A 5,099-nucleotide genomic window follows, 5' to 3' on the forward strand; every position below is an offset into this window, starting at 1 on the left:
CCAGGGTTACTTGCACAGGATCACACAATTGGTTAGTAGAAGAGGAAAAAAAAAAAGTAAATCATCTCTCTCAGACCAAGGATCTTTTCATATATCCTTCTCTGAAAACTACTTCAAAAAATGCATTCTGCTCAGGGCATGGTGGCGCATGCCTATAATCCCAGCTGCTCAGGAAGCTGAGTCAGGAAGATCAAAAGTTCAAAGCCAGCTTCAGCAAAAGTGAGGTGCCAAGCAACTCAGTGAGACCCTGTCTCTAAATAAAACACAAAATAGGACTGGGGATGTGGCTCAGTGGTCAAGTGCCCTGAGTTCAATCCATAGTAACCCGCCCCCCCCAAAAAAAAAACCCACATTCTGCTAACCAAGCACATTTTTGAAATTTGCCAGGTTGCCAAATTTTATGTAAGTCTACCAGGGAGCTTTAATTAGTCAACCACTTCCTAAAAACACATTCATTATTACCTAAAAATGTTACTGAAACTCCACAAGAGAAAAATGTGTACCACTCCTGCTCACAGATCTTCCAATCTCATCAGGACCTTAAAAAACATACACATCAGAAGGTATCTATCATCCCAAGGTAATGTATGAGAAAATGCTTAATTCATGATAGAGAAAAAAGAACAAACCTGTAGGCTCTTGCTATGTCCTTGGAAATGTTCAAAAAAAATTGTGTAGAAAGCAGAGCTTGAAGATAATTGGATTTTGCTGGGATTATGGAAACTCATTTGCCTGCTGACTTAGTTCAGGCTTCTGTCCAAGAAAATATGCATGCTCCTATCAAATGTTCTCCACTCTTGCTTCTACCAAGACATCGGTGTTTCATTTCTTATTATCTCCTTAGAGCAAAGGTATTTCATCCTTAAAACGAGTCTTTGATAGTGGATGGGGGAAAATTAATTTTTAACTTTTTAAATCTCTATTTGAAATTCAGCATTTTCTATAATTTTGAATGTAAACAACAAAACACAGTAGTATTCATTTCTATTACTGCCACCAACAAAAATTGCCAATATTTTCATACCTCATTGTCATTGAAGTTGCTAATGATTATTGGTGAATAAATCTATAACTTTCTCATTTATGCACCTTAATAGATCTAGATCATGTCATTTAATGTGTGAATAAAGACAAACATGTTACTATGTCACCAACTTATTTTTTAATATATATCCATTTCTGACTTTGACATTATTTTATCTATAACCATATTAAGTGGAGTAATGGCCCCCAAAGATGCCCACACCCTAATCCCCAGAACCTGTGAATATGATAGCGTACAATTGTCAAAACAGACTTTGCAAATGTGATTATATTTGAGGGACCTGAGGCAGGGAGAGTGTCCTGATTTATCCAGATGGGCTTTATGTAATCACATGCATTCTTAAATGCAGGAACCTTTCCTAGGTGTGGGAAGAGATAAGTTGTGACAAGGACTTGATTTGTCTTCACCGGCTTTGAGGATGGAAAATACATCCATAAGCCAAGATTTGTGGGTGGCCTCTAAAAGCCAGAAAGGCAAGGAAACATATTTGCCTTATGTCTTCCAAAAAGAAATGCAGCCTTGTCAACACCTTAATTTTAGCCCAGCAAGACCTCTATCAGATATTTTTGACCTTCAGAACTGTAAAGATTATAAATGTGTGGTAATTTGTTACAGTAGCAACAAATAACCAATACACTATCTTATTTTTTGCATTTAAAAATATTATTCTGAGAAAGAAACCTTACCAAACAAAGGTGTTTCAGCACAAAAATTATATAAAAACTTCTGCCTAGTAGTCTGTAGTTCAAATAAAAAAGAAATTCTTATATAGTTTGACATTGACTAGTGTTGATGTCTAGTGCAACCAAAAAGGAGATCTACATACATGCATATCTCACAATTTTACACAAATCTTTTGGTAAAAAATTTTTTGTAGTAAAATCATACGTATAATTCTCACTTGAACTTGTTTTTTTCCTCTACTTTCTCAGTGATTCTTATTTTTTCTGGCTTCCACTGTTTCTGAATTTGGACTACATTCACATGTGCAATTCATTCATGCAGGAATACGAGCCAAGGGGTGATTTTAATTCTTTTAATTGACATTATTACTTTATAAGCTTCCAAATGAACTCAGTGGTTACTAAAATATCATGCTAGGGAGTTGCAGTAGGAAAATGGAACCCAATGAAGAGGACATATGCCAAAGGAGCCACATTTCCATTTCCCAAAAGTGATAGTATCTCTGACCATTTCTAGATTGGAATTCTCAGGATCAATTCCTAATCTTGTTATAATATATTAATGCCAAAATAACTTTTTAAATAGTTTCCACTTTCCTATCTGTTTAATGTAAACTGCACTTTCTAAAGTATCTAGCAGATTAAAGTTGATAGTGATATTTGAGTTCTATAAAGTTCTAGAGAAATCGTTTAGGTAATTTAGAAGCGCATATGTTTTTTTAAGTACTGCTTTTATGAAAAAAATGCTGTGAGGTTGTTTTCTTACTGCTGTATTTTTTCTTACTGCTATGTGTTTATTTACTTTTTGAATATATAAAACATTTATATGCCTCAAAAGCCTAACGTAACTCAACAATAAAAAAAATCCAATTTGAAAATGGGCTTGGTTTGAGGAATATAACTTAGTGGTAGAGTGCTTGCCTACTGTATATAAAGCCCTGGATTTGATCCTCTGGGGTATTAGTTAACTTTTCCTCCCTGTGACCAAAATACATGTCAAGAACAACTCAGAAAAGGAAGAGTTTCTTGGCTCATGGTTTCAGAGGTCTCAGTCCATGGTCAATAAAGTTCATTGCTTTGGGCCTGAGGTAGAGCAGAACATCATGGTGGAAGGGTGTGGCAGTACAGCTCATAGCAGCCAGGAAAAGGCAGGAGAGAGATGGATAAAGGGAGAAAGGGACTAGAGAGATTAATCATTCCAGGACATGCCCCGAATGACCTACTTCCTACAGCTAGATCCTACCTCCCAGTAGTCTATTTAGCTTCCATGCCCCTCCTGCCTGCAGTTACCCCCCAGTAGTCCCTTCAAATTATTCACAAAATGGATTAATCCACTGATGAGACTACAAATCTCATAATTCAATGATTTCCTAAAAGTCCTGCCTCTGTATGTTGCCACATTACCTAACACTTGAGCTTTTCAACATTACAGATCCAAACCATAACAAGGTCTGAGGTATTTTGCAGGTGTTAGAGTATGCATTTACTTTAGTAAAAATGTAATTTAAAACTCTATAAAGCACAACTTAAAATTTTGTAGATTATTCAACTGAATTTTAGCATCACTTAGCTATTTTCATATTCTCTACAAGACTTTCTGAAAATATGTCAAATGTAATGCCACTTTATGCATCTAAGGCAGAAGGACTCTCTATCCTCAGTAATGAAAAATATTAGTTTTGAATTCCTTAAAACACATTGAAGTTCATGAAGTATGGGGAAGAGATTCATTAACTAAACAATACCTCACGTAGTGGAAAGGTGGAAATATTCTAGTTTTGCATTCCATTTTGTTGAAGGACAAAATTTCATACTTTATTTTATACTATATATTCTTGACCTGGACTAGAGACACACATTACTGGCATGAATGTGTTTCATTACTGAAAGATTCTAATATTGGAAAGAGAAAGATTATATTCCTTTATATTTCTAAATTTTGCAGTGCTGGGAATCTTACCCAGGGCCTTCCTTGCACATACTAAGCAATGCACTATACCACTAAGCTATCTTGTCAACCCTTATGCTCTTTTAATGTAGCTGATACTTCCTAAATGCCTGTGCACTGTAATGATAAATGGTACTAGAAGACAGAAAATACTTAGTGGTGACATAGTTTGCAATTAGTGTATTTGAATTTTTTAAATTGATTTTAATCTAATAAAGAATATACTCTTTCATACTATTTTAAAAAAGCCTTTAGGAGTTCATATTAGTGGAGTTCAAGTAAATAAAATATACATGTATTCTAAAATGCATAACAGCATGAACAAAATATTGGTCTTGTTTTTTCCTCATATTAAAGTCCAGGGTAGGTTTATCTGGTCAGGGGTACCTCTCATGCAGTGGGTAAATGATGGATCCAGATTCCTTCCAGCTTGTAGCTCTATCAGCCATTGCCTTTTTATCATCCCCATTTAGCTCAAGGAAAGAGAACAAGAACTCATCAGTGCTATATCATCTAATTAAAGCCTTTCCCCAAAGCACTCACCACTTCCACTCAGATTTCATAGGAAATAGTCATATGGCCACAGTTACTACAAATGAGAATGGGAAATAAATGGAGGCATATGCCCAGGAATAATAGGAATCAGATACTTGTAAGCAAGATTTTCATGGGAGTAATTTCTAGCACTGAAATCACTGAAGTTAATTTTCATGGAGGTCATACCTATAACGTCCTAGAAAATTAATTCATTCTTAGGGGGAGAAAAAAAATCTAAACTTTTTTTTTTTTGGAAGGATCAAGGAAAGTGAAAGTTTTATTCAAGCCCAGTATCTATCGCACATTTTTGTATCAGCACTATAAAACTATGTCATAAATTCTTATGCCACAGAATACTCAATTTTACATGATTGAATGATATAATTTAATTAATCTGTTCCCTTTCTGACATTATTATTATTGACATTATTCAATAAAAGTTTGTGATTATAGCCTTTATCGTTTGTGAAGGTTTTTTTGCCATAAATTTCTAAAAATAAGATAGCTAGATTGAAGAATGTAACAAATTTCTAAAAATAAGATAGCTAGATTGAAGAAAGTGACATATAATATGTATATATAAGTGTATGTATAATTATATACATATTATACATAATTTTTGTTTTGTGGTACTGAGAATTGAGCCCAGTGCCTTGCATATGCTAAACCAGTTAGTAAATGCTCTACCACTGGGTTACATCTCCAACCATTTTATTGATTGATTGATTGATTGGTGATTGCTTTTAAATTTTGAGACAAGGTCTTACTAAGGTGCTCAGGCTAGACTCAAATTTTCAATTCTCCTGCCTCAGTGTCCTGAGTAGCTAAAATTACAGGAATGAACCAATATACCTAGAACTCATTTTATATTTTAAAATATATCATA

Source organism: Marmota marmota, unplaced genomic scaffold (genome assembly GCF_001458135.2).
Source record: "Marmota marmota marmota unplaced genomic scaffold, marMar, whole genome shotgun sequence".
NCBI classification, from domain to species: domain Eukaryota; kingdom Metazoa; phylum Chordata; class Mammalia; order Rodentia; family Sciuridae; genus Marmota; species Marmota marmota.